Here is a 26,011-nt window from a genome sequence, read left to right on the forward strand (position 1 = left end):
AATTGATAAGATTTTCTTAAGAAAAGTCGTAAGTAATTTTGTAAGAAAATGGAAAAAACTTTTGACCATTTTCTACCAGAATTTTCGAAGGAAATAGGTTTCTACCATTTTTCTACAATCAATCAGAAACTTTACCAGTTTCCTACGACTTTCCTAAGAACTTAATACATTAATCAAATTAATTAATTTGTTTTCAATAATTATATTAATTTTGAATATTAAAATTGAAACAGTTAAAAATCATTATTATTAATCTAAATCATATATATAATCAAATTATTAAAAAAACAAATAATTTGAATGTCTAAAATTAAAATAAGACAAAAAAAATCTATTGTCTAAAATCATAACCCTAATCTAAAGAACAAATCGAATAAACACAGAAACAATGTCCGTCCGTTCATTCTCTCATGCCTTTATATTTTCATGAGCTTCATCACCTTAAGATTACAAGCTCGAGTTATACTATTGCAAGAGTTTATACATATCAACAACAAGTCTCTCTTCTCACTCTTTTTCAAGAGTTTCATTTGCAGCCTTGAAAATGAAAGAAAACAAGTTACTCTTAATAGAACTAGTGTTTCATGACAATTGAAAAAGAAAACAAGTTATTCTAAAATCTTAACTCATACCAAACTAGACCTATCACCTATGGATTAATAAGAGCAATCAAACGGATAAAGTAACAAGAGAAGCTAATCTATTACCTGCAACAGATGATATTGATCACATGAGCAGGTTTAAGGGCCTTTGGTCCATTTCTTATCCTTGTGTTTAGAAATCTGCATGATAGAAAGAATTTTAATCTTATATCCTAGAACCCAAACTTAGAAATATTTAGATGAGATAATGATTTAGCCCTTCCCAAGCAGCCAATTTTATTATTAAATTAGAGGAATATGGACAAAGATGTAAGTATGTAACACACATTCATACGACCAAAAACATCTTAATATCTGAATAGATTATAACACCAAAAGACAATCTCAATCACGATCATCTTTTTTTTTCGAGAAGTCAAACTATCATAATTAACATCTTTGATTCCATATCCATAACATAGAATCTATAAACCAACGATGTGAAGTTATCATGGTGAGAATCTTAGTCCCTAAATCCAGATTTTGAAACTTATAGATCCAAATCGTGGTGGGAATGTTTTGTAATTTTTCCCATGACATTTTTACGAATTTCGTACAACTTTTCCTACGACGATATATTTTGTAAGATTTTCATAGGAAATTCCCTACAAACTTTTGACGAATATTTTCGTAGGAAATTTTGCTTCGAATTTTCTACGAAATGTATATTTCGTAGCAATATCGTTAAAATTTAGTAGAAAATTTCTCCTACCAAAACTTTGATAGAAAATTAGGTAAAAAAAAACTATATTTTCTTGTAGCTGAAGCCTGAAATTAATAACCAAGTTAGATGGGATATAATTGAATTAAGTTCCGCTAATTCTATCTCATTTTAATTTGCTTCGCTTCTATTTAAAGAAATAAAGAAGGAAAAAAAAATAAATATATATATATATATACATATTTATCTATTAAAGTAAAGTACGATTTATTCTCTAAAATCTTTTTAATTTATGCCATATTAAAAAATTTGAACGTGTATTAATATTTGTCTTTAAATTTTATAAAAATATTTTTGAATTATATAACCTTAGTAAACAATTATAATAAATTCCAAATAAGTAAAAATATTTTAAAAGAAAATGGTTGGATCACTATAGCTTTTGTATACAAACTCTCATCTTTATCAATAAACTTAAAATTCAACCACAAACAAAACGTTGACTTGTTTTTTATTTATTTAAAATCTTTTATGTCAAATTTTTAAGTCGGAAAATAAATATATTATGTAGGTGATTGGTTCGTCTGTAGCTATAGATATATCGTTGTAAAATTTTTGATATAGGTCTGTAGATCTTATTGCTGTAAAAATTAAGATGTAGATTTTATTAATAAAATATTATTACCTAAATAAATTGATTGTTGAATAAGATTTTGGTAGTATGTTTTCTTAAGCAAAACAAAAAAGAAATATTATTGGTAAATTGTTCTTATGTGTTATATAATATTATTCACAAGTATCAATTTAATATATATATATATATATTAAAAAATAATGTGAGTTGCATATATGTCATAAGTAAATGTTTACCTACTATTTCTGTCCATAAACTATATATATATATATATATATATATATATATATATATATATATATATATATATATAAACTATAGTAATATTTGTAAAGAAAATAAAAAAATAAAGTGAAAGGAAAAAGAGAAAAAATGTACCGACCTTCTAAAGACCATAAAGTTGTGGTGTAGAAAAGCTTGTACTTACAGCCAAAATAATTAAAAAATTATTAATTGGAATGTGAGAGAAAATAGAAAAACTATATTGTGATTGTTTCAATTTTGGGGCAGTAACTTTTTAGTGGCTTTATAAATCTCCTATAGCTCAACCAATCATGCTATGTATATCAATAGGTTACTTTAGAGACGTATCTTTTAGAGAGGATCAAGCTCTAATCCAAATCAGATATTAATTTCAGTTTTCTTATTTTCTGGTTAATGAGATCTAAAAATTTTGCTTCGACGATTATTAAGGATGATTTAGTTTTATGGGCTTGAGCTTCAATTTCTATAATTCTATTTTTTATATTTATATATTCCAGCCTTTTGGGCTTTATAAATGGAACTTAAATATTTAATGCCATGAGCCATGAATATGTTTCATGCCTAAATATTTCATGCCATAAATGGAACCTAAATCTGTTTTGAAACAATTATAGAATAATTTCTTGTTAAAATATATACAATAAGAAGCCATGAGCCACATCATACAAATAAATGTTTATTCTATCTCAAAGGAAATAAGAAAACCTAACTTGGGCTATAAGGTTTCCCACCTAAAAACTTCTATCCACGTCTGTGCAAAATCTCACGACCTTATCTGGAACGGTGAGTGAGAAAGGAAGTATTAGTCCTCATGAAGCTCGTAGAACCGTTTCCCAAGCACCATACTTGGAGCTGAAAGTGCCTCCACCATGTCTCTCTGCGTACTCAACCATTGTCGCTCTCACACAATCAGTCCACGTTTGAGCTATTTCTTTCAGAGACCCTGGTTCTGAAATTTCCCTCATGGACAAACTGAACCTTGATCTTGTTCTCGCGGATAGATCCTCATACTTGTGTACACTGAAACATGTGAATATAAATCCTTAAGATCATATATGTTTAGTCCAACCGTTGTTACTTGATTTCTATGTAAAGTTTCATACCTAGTGTCAAAGGAGATTTCATCTAGAACCATCGGGGAACTATACGGATAATCCAAAGGAACTAGTAAGCGTAAAGGTTGAATCTGTGCCTGCATCAAACATTGGAGACATCAAAAAGCTGAGCACAGTGAGGAAAAAGAAGAAGTTTGGAGAGACTTACGATTTTTCCAGACTTGTAATGATCTTTGAATGTGACACTGAGAGCCACAGGAGCATAAGTACACGTGACTATTGTTCCTGAAGTATCTTCATCACATATCTCCACCACTGTCTCTACAAGTCTCCCATTTGTTTCTTTGATTTCTTGCAAAATGGCATCACCAGGCTACAAGATTGAAAAAAAGAATTTATTTCGATGTTTCATTTGCTTTCGTAGTTCGATAAAACAGAGTAGATCTTACCGCAATATTGTTAACTTTCAAGCCAGATGATGCTGTGGAATCAACTTCAGATTCAAGGCTACTGAACTGTTCATAACTATCAATATGTGATGACATATCTCGCGACACAATGCTGAATGATCGCTTCATTCTCTTAGACGGATTTGTTTCTTCGTGTGTCGTAAAGTTTCTTGTCCTCTCACTCAAATCCTCGCCTAAACCATCTCTCGATCCTCCACTAGGGTGGAACGATCCTGCAGTCCTGTCTACCATACTGATCACCGAGCTAATCTCACTTACAGATTCTGCCAATGATTTTGGTGATGCTGCTTGAAACTAGAAAGTACAGACATTAAACATTAGGTCAGTAAATAGGAGAAGGTAATGAAAGTAAACTTGGATAAGCTATAGAGTTTATGATTTCTTTACTTACCGCTTTTATAAGTCGATCAATAGGCCGCTCGGTGATTGGCTCGGGCGGAGGAACAGATAACAGAGGAGTTTCTTGTGTGCCCAGTTTACTAGAAGAATCTAAAGTTGAGTTTATTTCAACACCAGAAACTGGAGACTCAACAGATATAGGCATTTCAGAATCTCCAGGAACTGGAGATGGAGCTGGAGCAACAAAAGGCGAGCCACTAGACTTCAATGGGGTGCCGGTTTTGTTAACCGTCGCAGGAAGAATCTGCTGGTCAACTAACTGAGGAGAAGAGTGGTTCTGTATCTGAGGGGATGAAACTTTAGACACTTGCTTTGGAACCTGGAGCTGACTCGATGAGACTAGTTTCTCAAGCAACCTCTGCCTAATCCTCACATCATTCATCTCATTTGTCTGGTTTGATCTCTGCATTTGATGCTGATGATTCCCTTGTTGTGGTTGTTGTTGTTGCATTTGTCGGTGACGGAATCGCTTCTGCTGCTGCAACGACTGAACCGGACTGATATTTGTGTTTACGGCCTGAGGATTCTGTTTAGCAGAAGGTAACATGACATTTCCTGAGGAAGCCATAATGTTGTTCTCATCTCTTGGTTCCAACCTAGGCCTTGTCTGCAACGAAGACGAGGCCTCATTTTGGCAACTTGGCATCAACCGTGATCTCATTTGCTCCTTATCAAGAGACTGTGACACATGGACTTGAGGACTTTGGGATTGCATTGCTGTTTGAGAAGGAGGAAATTGTCCTTGTTGTTGCTGCGTTGACCTCTGAACCATGGTCTGACTCTTGGTAAATTTCAATATGTGGTGCTCATATAGACTAAACTTGTCTCTATGTTTCTCTGATACATTGCTCCTTTGAACACTTAAGAAAAACATAAGGTGTTCCATTGACAATTTTCCCGCCTTTAGCTTTTCAATCGACTGAGCTTGCATCGGTTGCGGCGGAAGAGATTCAGTCTGTAAACATTAGGTTTATTAAACCAAAAACAACACAAAATTGAAAAACAAATGCTTAAGAAAACCATTAGAACAAATCCTTGTTCCAGAAGCAAAAAAATTAGGTTATAAAATGAAGTACCTGCCGCAATTTTTCCGCAATTCTTTTGTGCATTAAACTCAGAACAGGAAAATGCATCTCTTTCAGTTTTATAATCTGCAGGAAACAGGAAAATGTTGAGATGTTTGAAAACAAAATCAAAACCTAATTGTGATGTTAAGAAGCGAAGAGCAAGGCAAGTGAAGATACCTTCTGATAGGTCTCCTCCTGCCAGTCCCCGGGATTGGCATTTACCGTCTTTCCCGTAGAATCTTGAGAAGCTACAAAGATATTCATTATTAGAACTAAAAACAATATCACATCTACAAGTTAGTAAGAGAGGAAACATACTAGATGGATTTGCTCTCTGTAATTGTTGTGGCTGATTCTGTTGATCTGTTATGTTTTGTGTTTGGCGCAACGAATATGCTGCTTGAAACAGATTGGTATTGTTTCTGTTCTGAGGCTGCTGCTGCTGCATGGGATATTGCTGGCGGTATTGTTGTGACATCATTGGTTGAGATTGTTGACCTCTAGTCATACTTTGGAGGTTATTCTTCTGTTGAGCCATTGCATGTAAGCCAACAGTATTGTTCTGCTGAGACGATGATACCCGAAAAGCTCCTTGTTGGTCTCTGTTGTTAGGTCGTGATGTTGGAACATTCATCAGTTGATTAATGACTTGCTCTTGTTCTTGTCTTTGGGACGGCAGAACCATCTGTTTTTGATGACTAGAACTGACCCGTTGTGTCGGAAACTGATTTCTTGGCAGTGATTGAGAGTTTTGTTGGCTTGAACTTGATTGTGGAAAGGACTGTTGAATAGGTTGTTTCAACAGACTTTGCGGATGATGCTGCGGCTGCGGTGGCTGAGCTTGTTGCTGCATGTGCGAAGGTCGTAGATTCCCATGGCGGATTTGATTCATTTGAGGCTGTTGAGGCTGTTGCTGCTGAGGAAGAAGCTGTTGCCTACCATGTACCTGACTTGGCAAAGAAGATGACACAGGAATGTTGAGATTTCTCTGTGTATTTTGCTGTATCCATTGTTGGTTTGTTGTAGTCTGCGTATATGGCAACGAGGTGGGAAGAGATTGAGCTTGATTCATAACTACTTGAGAAGCTGATGTTTAGTTTAGATAAAGACATCGAAAAAAAAAAGTTAGTAAGTAATTTGTTTGTTATTAAGCTAAAATAGTGTAATTTTGAAACCAAAAACTTATTACCTGGAACTCGAGTGTAAGTTCTCAGTATATAATGCAGCTTTTCACTGAGTTTCCGAAGGTAATCATTCTGAGACATAGCAAGGAGACAATGAGTAAGATATCAAATTCAGATTCTGAAGTTAATAGATGGAGAAAGAATTTGTATTTTAGCACCTTATCGGTTGCTATGTCAAAAAACTTCTCTTCAAATTTGGAAGCAATGTCGTTAATCTTGTATTCTTCATCTGTAGGAAACTTTTCCTTGAACTTTTCAACTCTACACATAGATGAGAACAAAAATATCAGTGACAGTTTGAATAATAATCGGCTAAACAAAATAATACTATGAAGAATTTGGATACAACTGATACTCTAGAGGAAGTTAATGTTCTGTCTGACAGGTTCCTCAAAACTTTTAATCTCTTCTATTTTATCCCACAAGACTCGCTAGTTAAAAAATTATTAGTAATGGAAGATATGTTTCATTGTTTCTGAAATACATGACGCGTAATAAATCAGAGCTATCAAAGACGATGGCAACAGTAAACCAGAGCTACACTTTTTTACAAGTCCCTTTTCACCTAGAGCTACAAAACAAGTCCTTGAGTCGCTTTTTACAAGTCCCTTTCGCTTATATACACATGAAACCATACAACAAGGCGCTACGTTTAGCGAACAAATACTGAAACAAATGTACATATGTGCCAAATATTACCAATAGAAGCGAGAGTAAAACAAGATTCTTCTAGTGAGGAAGAGCATAAATGCAGCTAATGAGGTTAAAAGAATATGCAAAACTTAAAGTACAAAAGGTTGAAGTTAGGTTTTGTCAACTATAATAAACATTTATGCACAACTCTTATGCTTTAACTGTTGCAATCTTTATCATGTGGAAGCTACAAGGATCACATCGAAAGCATGACCAAGAAAACCTCCTATCTCTCTTTCATGAATGTCAATAATCAAATAAGAACAATGAGTCCAACAAAAGAAACATGAAAGAATGGCTTACATTTTTGAAAGAACCTTTTGCCGTAATTCAGGCTCAAGTTGTGATCTCCAATCAATACAATTATTCGCAGCAGCGCGGTCTCCGCCTTGTTCATTAGGCTTCCAGTTAGTATTTCCCTCCATTAGATGTATGGGCTTTGACCAAGAACCGCCTTCGATAAACCTTAACAAACAAACAAAAGAATGATTAGAGAAATCACTCAAGAGGGTAACACAAAACAGATAAATATATAGTACAAGAAAACGACAAAAGAGTATTCAAAAATCATAGATATAATCTATATAGATCCATCACTCAAACTAATTACATTAGAGTTGTTAATACTGCAATTAACTAGTAATTATAAGCCCTCATAATGCCCTAACAAAAACAAAGTGGCAGTTTGGTTCTGTAAACGATATTAAACCTAAGTTTCACAAAACCAAAGTAATATACAACTGAAACATATGTCTTGATACGATGTTTGTGTAAGAAAACCCTAAAACCATCAATATCTAAGAAGATTATAGACCAAAATCGAAACAGAGATCATATTAAACGAAAAGACGATCACACATCGCACACAACCAAAAGCCAGAATCCGAAACCCCAAATAATTTCGACAGAGATATGCTAGAAACTCACAGATCGCAGAAGGAGGATCGAGAAATTGAGGAATCGAGAATTGGAGGAATCAGAGGAGAAGAAGAGAAACCTAGACGCAAAAAAGGAAAAAGAGCGGACAAATTGAAGAAGACTACACGTAGGAAGACTTATATATGGTGTCAATCGGGCCTCAAGTCCGCGGGCCTGGTCCGTTTAGGGATGTGGCGGGGCGGGTACGGGCCCATGTAAGGAAGCCCAAAATAATGCGGGCGTTGCGGTCCTGGTCCGTTTGGTTTGCGGAGGATAAAAGGCTGACTCATTTTTCGCCGACGAGGAGCTTTAGTCAAGTACTGAATCTGATGGACCAGTTCATGGAGATCCTCTGTTATCAGCTACTCGTGGCATTGGAGCTTCAGGAGCTCGTCGTGGTTGGGATATAAAAGTTGTATGGGAATGTGTTGAGATTGAACTCTCCGATTGATCCGGCAAAGAAGAAGAAGAACATCAGTGAGAAGGAAACAACAATGATGAAGAACAAGAAGATTGGAAACTAGAAGAAGAAGACGACGTAAGAGAGAGACGTGAGAAGAAGAAGAAAATTCAACAAGTGAAGTGGGTTTTTAGGTTTTATCTTATTGGGCTGATGAAGTTGTTTAGGCCCAAAGTGGTGAAGTATGTTTTGTTGTGACCCATTCGTAGAAGTAGCTTATTCTAGCTAAGTACTTGAGGTAGAGTAGTTGGGGTTGTTAGTGGCTAAGGTAAGGTTGTGTAAGGTTGCTTGTATCCCTAAGTCTAATGTCTAGAAGTAAGGTTAAATAGTGACTAAGTTTAAGGTCTAAGAGAGTGGGTATGGTGAGTAGAAGAAATCTCCTATATGTATGTGTAATGTGTGTAAACTTATGGATGTGTGAAAGTATGAAAGTTTAAGAGAGAAACAAAACAAAATTGTGACCTAAGGAGAAAAACAACAGAATGGCAAGGTACGAACATGGAAAAGTTCTTTATTCTCTTTGACTCGTCGATTTACATCCAAAAGTTGTTTACTCATCCATGATTCAGTCGAAGGTTCACTAAATTGAAGAAACAGCAAGAGACGCAGAAGAAAGATAGAAAAAGTATAGGCTGAAGCACATGCTTGCAAGAAAGTTACAACAGAAGAATTGCCGGTTAGAAGCTTATAACCTTTTGGTAATTGAGTCAAATAGACATTGTTTTAAGATTGATCTTTCTCTGGTTTTGTTACAGAGACAAATTCTTAGTACATGTACAGAAGAACAATATAGAAGCTTGTTATGATTCTTCACGTAATGTTTGAAGATCCAAGGAATGTAAGAAATCTTTTTTTTAGAGGTGCTCAATTCGGTTTTTGGTTCAGCTTTAGTTTTAGTTCAAAAGATTTAGTTTATGTTTCAGTATTAGTTTGGATTTGGTTTATGTTTCAGATTTTCAGTTTTGGATTTATTTTTCAGTTTCAGTTCTCTTTTTGTTTTAGTTCATCTCTTTTTGTTGATGTGTTCTCTTTTGCTAGAAGTAATATCGGAATACTGTGTAAAGATTTTATTTAAACCATTTTAAAAACAATGAATGTCATTCTAAAGTCCTTTCGGAGTTTAGTAATAAAAGACGTTTCAAGTAAACATAAGTAGAAACTCTCTTGAGACAATCATGTCAACATCTCTAAACTAATGGTCAGGATCATCTTTGTCTAAAGAAGAAGATAAGAAGCTTAGAGATGAAACCATCTAAGTCTCCTTCAAGAACCGAGTCAGGATCAGAGACCTCGTAGTTTGTTCTCAGATCCTTCACCATTCTGTATTGCTACAAAAGCAAAGAATAATTACTCAGATCATTGTCATGTAAACCAAATTGCAACGGAAAATGTGTGGATTCGGTATCTACATACATGGAGAACATAAGTTCGTATCTGGTTTCCCCAGCTGATCTCTGTTAGTGATCGTGTATGTTGAGCGTTCACTGATGTCTGACGTGCCATCTCTAGTTGGTCTAACCATGATTGAAGTACCGCCATTGCTGAAGCCTTGTTCATATGCGTATTTACCGTTCACTTTGATTGTAGCACGCTGTTCAAGACATTGGATCAATCGTTAGCCAATGGTTCAATATTATAGATTTGACCAATTGCACTAAACAGAACATGAGATTTTAGCAGTGAATAATGGATAAACTACACATTTTGATCAATATGTGAGCCTATCAGCCAACGCTTATGGATGTCATTTTGATAATTTTTTGTTTAGTCTAGTGCAGAGGAGCATTGAAATTAGCCTAACTTGTTTACAATGGGAAGAAACTCATTTCAATGGTGGAAGCGTGTAACAATGGGAAGCTTGTAAGTTCAATTTATTTGTAACCTTCTCTTGATGACAACAAATAGTATAGATCATGTAAACTCAGTATTGTACGTTCAGTTTATCTATGTAACGTATACAATAGCCAAAGTATATGCCTATATATCTAAATCATGAATAGTGTACTGCATATGTAGCTAAAGCAATGGCAAATGATAATTCTTGTACTTTGAACCAGGCATCAAGATCTCACTACCCAGTAGACGAAGACGCAGCAGCAGCTATTCACCAATGTACATTCTCTTCTTCTTCAAGAAGAGAATAATATAAATCATTCATCCAAATTCAGTTATGCTAATACGGTATCAGAGCATTTCTTCTAATATTTACTTTAATTCTAGTTCAATCTTCCATCTATTAGCTCATTTTCACTTATTCGAGTTCTGACTCATATCGTACAAAAACCATTGCATATACCGAATAGCTAATGTCCACAAGTAAGAGCATTTCAATGGAAACACATACCAGATCAAGTTCAGCATCATCAGCCATTCGAACGGCTTCGTCTTTAGACACTAAACCAAGCTATAGAGAGCAAAACAAACTGGAAATTTATGAGTCCTATTGTGCAGAATCAAAGCTACACTTCCAAGAATTTGAGTCACATTTACCATGTTTTGTTGGCCATCGATAAGCCTAACAGTAGCTGACCTACTCAAACATAGACATCATCATCACCAAATCGAATCAGCTCCTTTCTTTCGTGTACCAAATGGAGGGTTCATTACAACAGTATCAACAATTGTACCTAAAAAAATTCATAGAGCCACAAAAAAGTTACGAGTAGGATTGTACCAAAAATGAAAGGAGGATAGTACCTTTTAACTCTAGCTTTGTACTGTCACACTGAACGAAATCTATCTGCACCTACAAAACAAACCAATTATAGCAATGGTGTTTGCTATACAACCAAAAGAAAACTCATTTCATTTCAAAAAAAACCTCAAGTTCCTCTGCATTTAGTGTTGCTGTTTCAAGAGATTCAGGGTCGATATCGAATCCAATAACAGACATGTTCTGAAGCAATAAAGAGATTAAATAACCACAGAGTAAGCAGCCAAGGCCAAGAGCAAGCAGGAGTAGAATGAATAGAAGAGTGAGGTAAATAGTCGTTACTAAATGAAAGAGTCTTGAAGATAGGTACCTGGCATGTATCTTATAACACTTGAGCTGGAATTTGTGTCTCTGTTTCACCAAAAACATTAGAGAAACAGCACACCATAAGAACATCAAGATGACACTACCATATTGAACTTATACAAACAGAACCACAAAAACTTAATCAATCAAAGAACAATAAAAAAGAGGAAATTAGAAGAAGAGAAAGCTTACAGATTAATGGACAAAGGTGTGGAGGAGCTATGATTAATGGTGTAAAGACGCTCTGTAATGTAAACCAAGATAGATAACACAAAGAAACTTGTTTAGTCTAAGAATGCCCAAGAATCTATGTCTTCTTACTCCGTTGAGAACTCTCGAGTTCTAGCCGCAATAAGGGTTTTTAGAGTTTAAAAGCTCTTTGATTAAATTAATAATGTTGTGTCCTTACAAAGCTTAGGCTATCAACTATATATAATAAAACATCAAACCTAATCTTTCAAGGAATTGGAAACTAAATAAAGGAAAAATACTAAACTCTAGATAATGTTAAACTTCTAGAAAAAAAGAATAGAAAACTATTAAGAAGAGGAAATATGCCCTGCATCACTCTGCCTCCTCAGCTTGCTCAATGATGGCGTCGATGTCACTGACCTCGGTCACAGATTCGAGAACTTTCTTCTGAAGATTCTTGTAGTACTTGCCTTTATCTTCCGATTCTTGTATCATAGGGTTAATGAAATATTAATGACAACAATCGATGGGTAAATGACGCTTATACCCTTAATTGTTTTTTTGTTCCTGGACCACGAAAAACGAAAACGGCTCAAATGGTTCATATATTTCATTCTCTGTTAATAGTATAGATTTATTATTAATTTCAAATTATGATAACTCTTACATAAATAATATCTTCTGATCTTTATTAGATCTACGACATATGATATTTCTTTTTTCTATTTTGGAAACTTTCAACGATCTACGACCTACGACATTTCTCTTTATACGTATAATCACAATGAAGGGTTCTAATTATAGATCGATGGAGATTTCTTGTACGTTTGTCTCCATTAATCTGTAATATTAAAAATCATTGAAGAACGATTTTGTTAGTCGTTGCTCATTGAGTGGAGAAAAAAAAATCATTTCGATGTTGGTGAAAAACGGTGAGTATTTAGATCTACATTTTTTTTTGAAAAATTGTAAGTAAAGGAGTTTTAGTTTTAAAACCTATTTTTATTATATGAATTACTTTTAGTCATTCAAAACGAGATTAAAACATATATAAAAATTATACTTTAACAAATGTCTGTTTTCCAAACTTTTTGTGTTTTTCAATTTTTTTTTGTAAATAAATGTTTTCTTATTTTAAAAAATATTATTACTAAGATATAGATTTGATATGAATATACATATTTTTTTTATATAAAAAATTAGTACTTATCCATTAATATGAAATGGGTAGAATCAAAGTCCAATATATTATGATAAAATAAACAGTTATAATATATTGCAAAATAACATATATAAGATTAAAATTTGTTTTAAAAAAAATATACTAAATTAAAATTAAAAAATGTGGAGGTTACTGTATAGAATTAAAATATCAACAATTTAGATATTAATTTGGTTTAAGATAATATGACTAAGTTAAATATTAAAAAGGTATGAATTACTATTTAGAATTCAAATATTATTAATAAATATTTATATTTATTTGTTACATCCTTCTATTTAGGCAGGCTTTATCCAATAAATATAATAATATTAACTTTAGTTATATGTTGTGAATCATGTGGGTGGAGATAATCTTTGTCACATATAGTATCTTAATCTTGTTTCTCAATTTAGTTTGCGTTTGAACAAAGTTCCAAAGAGAATGATGAGAACACAATTTCGATAGGGTTTTGTGGGCTTTAAACAAAGTTCTCAATTTTGTATGCTCTATATATGTTTGCAAATGTTTCACAGGAATTGGATACTACTTTGTATTAGCTTACTAGGATTGGATCTGCGCTACAACGGGGGAGAATGTTTTTGTTTCCGAATTTATTTGACGTTTACGGAACGTGTTTTTATAGTATTAAAAGGATACGTATTTGGAAATTTCTGAAAAAAATATATTTGGACATATATATATATATACATTTTTGGTAGGGTTTTTGGCCAAAAATCTCTTACCTTTTTATTATTGTCAATATTAGTCCTTACAGATTTAAACTCAACCAAATATTATATGTCTAAATACTTACAAATTGTTAGTTTTCATTAAATACTTCAATTAACTCTTTCCTAAACTTTTATCCTTAATTAAATCTTTTTTTTGAACTATATTCGATTAAGGCTAATTTTCTAAAATTTCTATATCGACATTAGATATAAATATATTATTTTATGTTACTATATTTGTTCTTATATCTAATTTATTTTGAATTTATTTATAAAATACATATAGTTAATAAAATATTTAATTTTTCTGCATATGATGCAATTCAAATTTTAAAAAACAGACATATAATACTCAATCTATGGAAAAAAATAAGTGTACAATATTTCACATTGCTTAAAATTAGGAATTCGTTTAGAGTCATACTATAAAAAAGACTAAAATATTTTTGAATATGAATGAGCAGGAACCTTGATATATCAGACATCCAAAATTAAAAGTGTTATTCGGTTTACTCCGGTTCTTTATTTTAAATAACTAAAAACTTAAAAAGTTTAAAATATTATATATATTTAAACTTTATTAAAATTTAAGTATTAAAATTTTTAAGACCATAAAAACTTTTAAGTATTAATAATTTTAATTTTTTTTGAAGTTTTAAATTTTGTAAATATTTAAACTTTATTAGAAGTTTAAACATATAAATATTAAAAAAATATAAATACGGGCAATATACTACGGGTGAAATCTTAGATGTAACAATCAATATGCAATTATGAAATTTGGATCGAATTAAAACTTTTTTGAAGTTTCTAATATTATAAATATTCAAACTTCATAAAAATGACAAAATTATGACTAATTTCATGGAACTAGGTTATATGGTGGGACGGGTTTGAATTGATATTAATACGGGATGGTATACTATGAATGAAATCCTAAAATTAACAATCAAAATACAATTATACAATTTTAAACACTAAAAAAAAATATTAACCAAACAAATATATAACTTAAAATTTCAAAAAACAAATTAGTTAATAAAATCGTCCTAAGGTGTATCATAGTATCATACATAAAAAAATAGCATGTACCTGTAGATCATCTTAAAAACAAGAATTCAATTTTTTATTTAATAAAAATATAGGCTTATGATGTACCCCTTGAATATGTTATTTACATATAAATAATATTAAATAAAAGAAAAATCTCTAATTTTCGAACAAAAATATTAACATGCGGTATACCGCGGGTCAACCTCTAGATAATACAAGTTTTAAATCTTTATTACCTCTTAAAAACTCGAACCACAAAAAAAAAAGGAGATTTACAAAACTACCCTTTTTTTACTACCCTTTTGCAACAATACCCTTTTATATTGTTCATTTTTAAAAATTTCTCTTCCCTTGAACAGAATGACCAAATTACCCTCATCTAATAAGAACATGTAATTAGAAACTAAAAGTTTTCTGCCAAATTTTTTTTCGCGCCAAAAAAATATTTCCGCCAAACTTTTTTTCCCGCCAAAAAATAATTTTCCCGCTAAAATTTTTTCTCGTAAATTTTTTTTCCCAGCCAAAAAAATGCTTTTAAAAATCCTTGTAAATTTTTTTAAAACTCTTTTAAAAAACCTTGTAAATCATTTTAAAACCTCTTAAAATCTTTATAAAGTCTTTAAAAACATAGGTAAATACTTTAAAACCCCTTTTTAAACCTTTGTAAATCATTTTAAAACTTTTTACAATAGTTTTATAAGAATTACAATCGTTTTTTAAGCATAAGTAAGTAGCATTGAATGATTACAAGGAATTTTAAAAGCTTATAAAAGGGTAAAACATTATTTACAATCGTTTTTAAAGCATAAGTAAGTGGCATAGAATGATTTACAAGGATTTTTAAAAAGGGTTAGCATGGTTTACAATGTTTTTTTAAGTATAAGTAAGTGGTATTGGAATGATTTACAAGGGATTTTAAAAGCTTATAAAAGGGTAAAACATGATTTACGATCGTTTTTAAAGCATAAGTAAGTGGCATAGAATGATTTACAAGGGATTTTAAAAGTGTTTGTATGGTTTACAATCGTTTTAAAGCATAAAGAAGTGGCATTGAATGATTTACAAGGGATTTTAAAAGAGGTTAACATGATTTACAATCGTTTTTAAAGCATAAGTAAGTGTCAAAAAATAATTTACAAGGGATTTTAAAAAAGGTTTGCATGGTTTACAATCGTTTTTAAAAGATAAGTAAGTGGTATAGAATGATTTACAAGGATTGTAAAAGCTTATAAAAAGGTAAAACATGATTTACAAGAGTTTTTAAAGAGTTTTAAAAGGATTTACAAGGATTTTAAACCTTTGTAAATCCTTTTAAAACTCTTATAAAGTCTTTACAAGCATTTTTTAACTCTTAGAAAAAGAATTGTAAGTATTTAAAACATTTACAACTCTTTTTGAACCATTTTAAAACTCTTGTAAACCTTTACAAAAGGTTTTAAAAAGATTTATAAGAGTTTTTAAAGGGTTTTCTTATAATTTCTTTAAAATCTTTTAAAAACTCTTGTACATCTTTTAAAACACTTTAAAAATCTCTTGTAAATATTTTAAAACACTTTTAAACACTTTAAAAATCTTTTAAAATCTCTTGTAAGTTTTTTAAAGCCCTTTAAAATCCCTTGTAAAAATTTTAAAACCCTTTTAAAATCTCTTATAAATCTTTTAAACCCTTTTAAAATCTTTTGTAAATCTTTTAAAATATTTTAAAATCCTTTTAAAATCTCTTGTAAATCTATTTCCCGCCAAAAAAAAAAATACGGGAAAAATGTTTTCGAAATTTATTTTTGGCGAGAAATTTTTTGGCGGAAAATTTTTTTCCGAAATTTTTTGGCGGGAAAATTTTGGCAGGAAATTTTATTTTGGAATATTTTAGGCGAAAAATATAAATATTTCATTTTGTTAACCTAAATCAATTTACAAATAGGGGTAAAATGGTCATTAAAAATTTAAATCGGATATAAATGAAAATGGTAAATAGAAAAAGTAGAATTGAAAAGGGTTAGTGTGAAAAGGCATTACAAAGAATTTTTCCAAAAAACAAATATTGAATTTTAATGTTAAATTATTAGACAACAAATATCAGAACATAAAACATGAATTACCCAAGCTTACCATAAATAAAAATTAGGTGTCAAAAATATATCATTCATATACAAATAATAATTTTTGTAAAAAGATTTATATAACTTTTAAATAAACATATTCACCCGCGGTATATCGCAGGTCAATATCTAGTGTGGTAATAAAATAGAATAGGTTGCGATTCTGATTGAGGAGGTTAATAAATTTAAATCGTAAAAACGTAAACAAAAGTACATAACAATATTATTAAATAATGTGTATCGAACTGACTTTACGAATAGGAAATACTGATTATGTAATAATGTGTTGTATAGTTTCGTATAATTATATTTAATCCAAATATATATGTCAATTTGACCAAAAAAATAAAATATAGTTACGGTAACTATGTATATTTTATTTAGTTAATGTACCTAACCATCTAATTGTATAAGAACAAAATATCATCTACACCCACCCAAGAAAATACCATATATCTTCAACTGTAATAATTTCCTCGTTTTCGATCGTTTATGACCTAATATAACACCCACTCAAATGGCCAAATTTTTTATTATTACTTTTATTTCAGAAATTAATTAATTTTTTAAAAACACATCGTCTTCTCGTCCTTCCGACATCCATAGATCTATTAGATCAATTTCTGAGAAAAATTCTTCAAACTCCTTAAACGATCATCTTACTCATGTTGAATTCCAATAATTGGCGCAACAAAGATCGATTCAAGTATTAGGTAAGAGTTTTTTTCTTTGATCTGATTTTTGATAATTAGATTCGTTGAATTCATGATTCAATCGGTTTATGGGAGATATGTGCCATATGGAAAAGCTAATTGTTTTTCTTCCTACAACTGGATTTTTAATTCACAATCTCAATCGGTTCCTCATTATGCTCCAGTATCAATCGTTTAGAGATGTGAATCGGGACTTTGAGATAAGAGGTGAATTGAATATCAGATTTTGCAATGGAGACCCGAAAACCATAATTCGTGACCTTTTAAATCAATTTGTCACAAAGACAAAGACCATAATTTGTGACCTTTCAAATTTATTTATACTTCTTTATGTTTACATTGCATGTTTTAGTTTTAGGTTCTTAAGATAATTTTGAGTAATGTTTATCTATAACATGTTTCCGGTATGAATTATAGATTGATATGATATTTTCAGTATGAACACTACTCTTTATAACATGGAATCATAAAGTAGTTTGAACCTTAGATAAACATAAACAGAAACAAATTAAGTTTCTGAACAAAGTTTATTCAAATAAAACGACATAGATAAATAAAAAATAGCAAGCATAGCAGTTATATCAATCCATATCCACTTTAGTTATCATGATCCAACTCCATTTTCACATAATCATAAACTTGTCCAACTTCAAAGACATGTCTATGTTAAAACATGTAAAATAAAGTCATTTTGAAATTTGGTATATACTCTTTATATGATAGAATGTTACTTACAAGTATCTCTGAGTGTCAAAATCAGTGAAAGTTGGATCAATGTAAAGCTTTGAACAACCATTCTCACTCATAAAACAGTTATTACCTAAACAAAAACAAAAAAAAAAACAAAATACAGTTTAATTGCATTCAAACATTGTTCACGAATGGGAAACTCTAACAAACTTACCATTGAACTCCGAGATTCTCCAAAAACGTATAACAATGAGGACTGGCTCATAGTTATAAGTCACATAAGCTATTTTCTTAAACTAGTTCGTGACGAAAAACTGACAGGAGTTACCATTTACAACACAGGTTGTAACCTTTCCCCTTCAACCACAAAATCATAAGACATTTTATAAATAATGATGTTTTATTCCAAAAAGTGATGTCAAAAGACACATATCTTGCCTCATAGTTAGTCTCTCGGTGACGGCATACAAATGGAAACCTTCGAATAGGAGATACGTTTGAAATCACATCAACAACATTTGTTTTAAATCAATTAGTCCTAACTTAATATGTTTCTAAAATTACAATAATTTTTGATTGAAATTACACAAATCAAATTACCTGTCACATAATTCTTGTCTTGATCAATGGCATATTTGACTTCATCTCAAGGGACAAAATCAAGGTAGTTGCTACAAGATTTAGGACTAATAGGCCACATACTTGTTAGCCAGATACATTGAATTTCCAAAGGACACCAAGAGTATTTTGTATGTTTAGTTGATCTCATTACATAGAAGTTTTTCATGTTATACCAACTACCTTCCTTGAGTCCCTCTTGGAAATTGTACATATAATTTTCAGTCGGTATTGTTGCATCAATCTTATTAGCCTAATAAGATGTAAACTCGAAATAGATGAATGATATAAAGAATAAAATCAAAAACAAAGTTAGTAAGTGATTTAAAAAAAAACAAATGATACATATACAAACATTTTCATATGTGAGGATCATTGTTGTGGGTTCATCAAAGTGGTTTGGTTGATGATTCAAAATACACAAAATCTTCACGTAAAAAAAAACTAGGCCTTTGAATATTAAGATCAGAAATATAATCAACAGTACCCATTACTACAAGAAAACATGTAATTAGTGACAACAGAATAAGGAGCGTAATAGTCGATAAACCCATTAAGACGACAATTTGGCGACTAAAACACGTACTCGGCAAACCATGTGTCGCTAAATTTTTTAGTCGCCAAACCGTCGCCACTTACCGACTGATGAATAATTAAGTAATGTTGTCACTATTTAGTCGCCGATTTAGCGACTGTTGGGAGACATTATTGCCACTCCATAGTGACTCTTTGGCGACTATTTTGTGAATGATATAATGACTATTTGCCACTACATGGCGACTGTTTAGTTAAAGTATTGGTGCCTGAATTGAAACTATTTGATGACTGATTACATGTTTAATTATCGATTTCACATTCTATTTTTTGGAATCCTAATTAAAAAAAACTGTATTAAACAAACAAAGAACCTTGATTCAAACACACAACATAAATGAAACATGTTCATAACATAATATTCAAGCTACATAATATCAATTTTTTAAGTTTTGATAAGAAAAGTCGTCATGTTGTGAACATGTTTGAATTATGTTGCTTAGACGTCGCATATTCTTAGTTAGCTTTAGTACTTTGCATTTCTCCCACATAGAAGATGCATTTAACGAAGATAACATTATTTTAGCTCTTCCTGCACCCTGGATTATGGGAAGAAATTGTCTAAAATCACCTTACCACCAAAAGGCATGTTATCATGTTTTCCCAGCACACATCATTTAAACTTCTATCAAATGATTCTAAACAAACCTTACTCATCATTGGTGCCTCATCCCATATTATAAGAGAAGCTTCCTTCATTAAATCTCCAATATCAGTATTCCGACCTATTGAAGACGTAGAGGTATCATCTGGATTTAAAGGAATAGCAAATTTGGAATGTGCTGTCCGTCCACCGGGTAAAAGTAATGAAGCTATCTCACTCGATGCAGCATTGAGCACGATTTTTCCTTTGGATCTGATAGCAGCTGATAATATTTTACACAAAAATTGTCGCCAGTACCTCCTAAACCATAAACAAAGAAAACTCCACCTGATTGAGAATCAACTACACGCATTATCTCATCAAAAATTGATTTTTACTCCATTTTCATCATAGTGAGCCATTCGTTGTGCTTTTCTATCTACTCACTTATGTTATATCTCATCTCATCAACAATCAATCTATTCGAATTATCAATTGTTTCCCTTGTTGTATAAGGAAAGGTCTTAAGGTTTGTCAAACAATAACCATTCATAAGAAGTAGTTTCTCAATCTCCTGAAGATTATAATTTCTCTTGTCAACTTCACACAAAGTGAAATCTGAAACGTATATTAACATGTCCTAAAAATAAGAAGCAAATCACTGTGAATCTAAACTAATGATTAAAACTGGTTTGTATGAAACATAGTACAATCCTGGGTTATTAAATTCTTCCCTCTTCTTGTTCTCAATATCTTCTGATAAAATATGCCATGTTGCTTCCCAAACATGTTCTGCTCTTGATAAAGACTCAGACAGTATCATATTAGCAAACAGATTCTAAAGATCATCTCCAAATAACCATTGGCTTGCATCAACGATACCATCAATATAATTTGATCATCGTCTAAAATATCACGGGCCAAACATGCTTCTTTAAATGTTTCGTAAAAATTCTCTTTGAATGTTTTGATATCATCAGAACATGTAGGACCTCGTACTATGTTAAGTAATATACGCATAAAATATTCAGCTTCCATTTTTCGTGGGACGTAATTTATACCTATCTAAAGAGAATCCTCTTATACATGTATTCCATTGCTTGTTCTTCCCATCCCAAGTATTATGTGCTCGTATCTCAGAATAAGTGAGGGTCTTTGCAAAATTGTCATGACTATTCAAATACAACCAAGCAGTAAACTGATAATCTTCATTTGCTTTTTTTTTTCCAAAACATCTTAAATATCTTCATCCTCATCGAAACAACACGGGTGATTTCCTTCTTTGTGGAAAGAAAGCTTATGCACCAGTGTATTTCTAAATTGAATTGGGAATTTAAAAATCCTCTATATTGCTTCTGAAACAGATACAAATCTGCAAAGGATTACAAAAACAAAGAAATTTTAATATAAAACATCCTTGTTATAAATTATATAACAAATTGTTTCTTGCTTATATAAATATAAACAAACCTGGAATCAAAGTAATCCTTAATTTCATTCTTCTTTGGCTTATCTTATTTAGGAATGTTCTCAGAAACTGTATTTGAAGTTTGACTCTTGTTTATACGCTCAACAACCACAACAACACGATCAGGTCTTTTATTAATATACGTGAATAAGTATTTGATAGAACCTGTTTGATTACACCATTCCACATTGATATGAGATCGATATCGCAACGATAACTTCCCATTGTAAGGTACAACATACCTATTGTCACACTTAAATCCACACTTTTCAACAAAATCTTATGTCTCCCGCCTCCTATAAATATTTGATGGAACCTGTTTGATTACACCACTCCACATTGATATGAGCTTGATATCCTACTTTAGATCAAGTTAGCATGAGGCTTAGGATACATCTTTAAACACTTACCATCTACCATACATGGAGAATTTGTAAACGCTGCACCGCAAGGGCCGTATATCATCGACTCTTTGATGACCTCATAAAGCTCTAGGTTCTTTTGTTTGTCTTGTATTTCAGCACAAATTATCCTGTTAATATCATCAGAAGATTGTAGCTTACTCCTAGATGCCATGAATAACAGTATATGAGCATGTGACAGGCCTCTTTTTGAAATTCAACTGTATAGATGCATGAGAAAAATATAATCATTACTTTTCAAAACTATTTAAGATATATATGCATATATATTAAACAATAAATAAATATATAGAAAACTTACATGCGACAGTTTTCCAAGAAGATGCTTTTCAGTCAAATCAAACATAAGTGAATCAAGGTTAATCTTGAAAACACGACATATAATATCTGGTCTATCATCAGGATTCAAACCACGTTCTTTACAATACCTAATAATCTATGGCCACTTAGGATTACACGTAAAAATGATGAATAGATCTGGAAACCCGTAATGCTTACATATGGCAATTGCATCATAATATTGTTGTACCATATATCGAGGACCACCGGTGAATGAGGAAGGAATAATCAAAGGTCTTCCATGTTCATTCATTTTTTTGTTTCCAGCTGCAGACGCTTCTTTGATGTTACTGAATTTCTCACAACGAATTTTTGATTGATTGAATTTAATATAAGACAACCTATTAGCTTCAATTGTTTAATAGCCATCAACCAAGAACTGTTGAAACAATCTCCTACACAATAGAAGAGTATGGCTTTCATTCTCCCTTTCCTGAACCCGAAAAGCAAACCATTGTCTCATACTAGTGGACTTAATTTTGCTGGTATTGTTTTTCCCAGTGTATCCTTTATGTATCTTAGTTCTGAAACAATCTTCACCATAATAGAGAATGAAAGGATATTGTAGTGGCGAATAAGAGGAATGAATTTCGCTAATCCTTTGTAGTCTGCCAGTTGTTTTCTTTTCAACGATTATGTCACGAGATGACATTCCTTTCACAAAATCTCCAGGAATCACTGCAGCCACTTCAGATGTTGTTGGGTTGTAATAATTCCTTCCATCCTTACCTATACGATCACTAACAATACGCATATGGAAAGTCTCACTTGTATGTGAGATGATAGTTTGCTCCTTGTAGTTGAAACATATTTGGTCATTTTACTTTTTGAACTGACCTATCAACTTTACCACCAAGTGAAGTCATTGAAAATTCTTTTCCGTACGGTTTGAGATTTTTCTGAAAATGTCTACTTAGTCGATCTTTTCCTGTAAGTAACCTTGTTAGGCGTTCCAGAGACTTTTTCAAAAATGGAAGTATTATAGTCCCTTGCAAACAGTAGAGAAAAACGTCGAATTTTTAGATCTCCTTCTTTTGTTAAAACGCTCGTCGTACCACATTATAGCTCCACAAAAACGACACTTGTATGTCGAATCACCATGATCTAGATAACCTAATGATAAAAATGTTGTACTATATACAAATTTTTATAGATTTTATGTATTAAAATATTCTTGTTTAAATACCTAAATCATCTTTTGCTGTTTTACCTTTTTTGTTTCTCTTTGTAGATAGATTACTGAAGTCTCCACCTGTAAATGGATCTTGGTTGATAGTAGGCGGTTCTTCATCAGATTCAGACAGAGTAAGATCTTCCTCATCATTGTTATTGTATAAATACGTTTGCTCGACATCATCTACAATGGTTTTGAAAACAATAAATTATCACAAAATGAAAAAAATATTAATGTTTAAATTATACTTGCCTTCAGAATATTATGTCTATATTGCATCATCAAATTCTTCCTCTAAGTTCCGATACTTTGGATTACTTGATTTAGATTTCTCAGTTGTCTTTCCAAGTATTTGATCATTGTTAACAGAAACTGATAATAATAAAAGATGGATATATTTTTTTTTTCCAAATTAATGTAAATGTTTGTCAATAAAAATCTATAAACCAACCTTTTTCTGCTGCTGGTGAAATATAAATTCTATCATTTTCCATTTGCTGAGTTCTAATGGTTCTCATTTTGCTTCAGTAGTCTTTGAAAACAAAAGAAGGAGAGGTATTAATTCGTGGTGGCATGGTATGTATTTGTGAATTGCCAATGGGAATAATATTTTCAGCATCTGCATTTAATGTTAAATACATGGATATAAGAAATTGTTGATGTCTGCACGTCATATAAATAAACATATATAGGATGATATATTCGCATTTATCATAATGACCTGATTTATGCTTTTATATTTCTAAGTAAATCCAATAATATCTACTGCTACACAATTTAAAATGTGAATATAAACGGAGAGAAGGATATAAAACTTTTACCACTTGAGACATTTTTTCCTTTCGTTTTTCAGGAGCAGCATCAACTACATTCATGACAGGAGAGTTTAGTTTTCTTCCTCTAACATGTTTGTTCGTAATGTCTTTTAATACTTAATTAGCAGACTTTTTAGTCTGGATTTGCTGCTTTGATCACTTGAATTCTCTTGGTTAATTGTCCCTGAAACAAAGAAAAAACAATTTATATGTTCCACATTGCATATCCCTTGCAATAAGTAAAATATTTTAAGTGTAGTCACCTTTTTCGGGAAATAATGATCTCTGCCTATATCAAAATATGACTGACTAATAGGAACTGATAAAAGATTTGTATGGTTTTCTTCATTTTTTTGTACCTGAATATAATTAGGAAAGTAAGATTGAATTAGTTTCTACAAAAGTTTTAGATTAGAAATTTGAAATAAGAACCTTGTGTCTTATATAATGAATCTTACTTGTTAAAGCTTCTAATATTATTGAAGTTAGCAAATTATCTGATCCAAGTGCTGACTTTGATTGTTTCACTCTGACCGGAGTAAATTCCTGACCACCTAATTTGATCTGTAACTTGGTTAGAGGTTGTAGTGAAGGGTTTAAAATAATAAATATATCATTTGTATATCATAGAAACATTATTAGGAAAATATATTTCATTCTAAGTTTATGTCATACTGATTACCTATGTCTAGAGGAGATTCATCAATAATTTCAGAATTATGACTTTGTGATAACAAATGTGGTATACAATATCCATTACGATTTGGTGTAAAGTATGATTTTGAACGATCTGGCATCTATAAAGATATAACCATTAAGTTAAGTTTTGGAAAATTAATCATCAATTAAGATATGAAATACTTAATAAACTATTTACAAAAATATGGATGATCTAATATGGTTTTTTACACCTAGCTGAGATTGTAAAAGGCTGATTTATGATGGACAATGTGATTCTTCTATTACAACAAGAGTTAAATTTGTAAGATCTGCAAATACTCTATCGTAATTAGACTTTATAGGAACACATTGCTTAGCATTTGATGCATTATGTTGTGTAACATTCTATTACAATCTAGAAATGGGAGTGGAACAGTTCCTCTTTGCAGGATGAAATGAATTTGTGTTGCTATTTTTACCAAATTCCATTTTTTTCTTCATTATTCTAGAAAAACACACTACTATTACGAATTGAAAGTTCTGAGAAACTAAATGATACTGCTAAAGTATATTATGTAGATTTGTATAGGAAATAATAATTATAGCTTTTGGCAGTTATTCTGTTTTGATTTGTGTGTATCTTAATTGATCTTTTGAAAAGATCTTTTGTGTATATTAAGCTATCATAAGAATGTGAATATCATGTAAAATAAAAGTTTGAGGCTTTACAAAAAGAGTTTAACCTAAAGATTGTATCCATGCCAAAAAGAATAAAAAAACATTGGTTACAAAGACTTGTTGAGTGTCAATCAACTTGTTAGCAGATCGATATAGTTATCTCACAAATTTAACTTGTGGTTAAGGAACATTTAAGATGATATATAAACATCTTCTCAAGAATCGATGTGCCATTAGTTGGAACAACCTTCTCCCACTACTCTCGGACACCACCTTTGAAGCAGCACAATTGTTCTTACCCCGGTACGTTTCCAAGCTTCGATTCACTGCATATGGAGAGAGTGGAATGCTCGTTCCCATGGAGACACGCCCACATCGTCACCTAGACTAATCAAACTCCTTGGAAAAAAAGTTTGCATCGGTATACTACAAGAAAACAGCTAAGTTACTTTTTGGCAGGACAAGAAAACAACTAACTTATTTTCTTGCAGGACAAGAAAACAGCTAGATGGC

The 26,011-nt window shown here is 31.6% G+C and overlaps 2 long non-coding RNA genes, 2 other non-coding genes and 3 pseudogenes across 13 annotated transcripts; 4 read left to right on the forward strand and 3 right to left on the reverse strand.

Moving 5' to 3' along the window:
* Nucleotides 1-2,730: 2,730 nt before the first annotated feature.
* AT3G30120 lies at nucleotides 2,731-8,116 on the reverse strand (annotated as a pseudogene). The gene is made up of 12 exons: nucleotides 7,996-8,116; nucleotides 7,372-7,533; nucleotides 6,534-6,636; nucleotides 6,381-6,447; nucleotides 5,510-6,277; nucleotides 5,369-5,439; nucleotides 5,201-5,275; nucleotides 4,117-5,079; nucleotides 3,705-4,019; nucleotides 3,464-3,628; nucleotides 3,304-3,392; nucleotides 2,731-3,220 (listed from the first exon to the last, which is right to left on the reverse strand).
* On the forward strand, nucleotides 7,993-8,432 carry AT3G05995. Its single transcript, NR_141219.1, has one exon. It is a non-coding gene; the product is annotated as an other RNA (long non-coding RNA).
* On the forward strand, nucleotides 8,306-8,718 carry AT3G06005. Its single transcript, NR_143907.1, has one exon. It is a non-coding gene; the product is annotated as an uncharacterized misc_RNA (transcript).
* Nucleotides 8,719-8,863: 145 nt separating this feature from the next.
* On the forward strand, nucleotides 8,864-9,231 carry AT3G02865. Its single transcript, NR_143894.1, has 3 exons — nucleotides 8,864-8,936; nucleotides 9,016-9,122; nucleotides 9,202-9,231. It is a non-coding gene; the product is annotated as an uncharacterized misc_RNA (transcript).
* Nucleotides 9,232-9,485: 254 nt separating this feature from the next.
* Nucleotides 9,486-12,138, reverse strand: AT3G30122 (annotated as a pseudogene). 7 transcript variants are annotated; one of them is made up of 8 exons: nucleotides 11,658-12,117; nucleotides 11,470-11,510; nucleotides 11,268-11,342; nucleotides 11,144-11,192; nucleotides 10,937-11,073; nucleotides 10,791-10,850; nucleotides 9,860-10,037; nucleotides 9,486-9,774 (listed from the first exon to the last, which is right to left on the reverse strand). The 7 variants fall into 7 exon arrangements; another variant differs by having other exon boundaries at nucleotides 9,495-9,774; nucleotides 10,937-10,976; nucleotides 11,658-12,137; another variant differs by having other exon boundaries at nucleotides 10,791-10,869; nucleotides 10,937-11,192.
* A 5,982-nt stretch (nucleotides 12,139-18,120) lies between these two features.
* On the reverse strand, nucleotides 18,121-23,231 carry AT3G30145 (annotated as a pseudogene; the record flags this gene model as incomplete). The annotated part of the gene is made up of 1 exon: nucleotides 18,121-23,231.
* Nucleotides 23,232-25,743: 2,512 nt separating this feature from the next.
* On the forward strand, nucleotides 25,744-26,011 carry AT3G06015. Its single transcript, NR_141220.1, has one exon. It is a non-coding gene; the product is annotated as an other RNA (long non-coding RNA).

Source organism: Arabidopsis thaliana, chromosome 3 (genome assembly GCF_000001735.4).
Source record: "Arabidopsis thaliana chromosome 3, partial sequence".
NCBI classification, from domain to species: Eukaryota; Viridiplantae; Streptophyta; class Magnoliopsida; order Brassicales; family Brassicaceae; genus Arabidopsis; species Arabidopsis thaliana.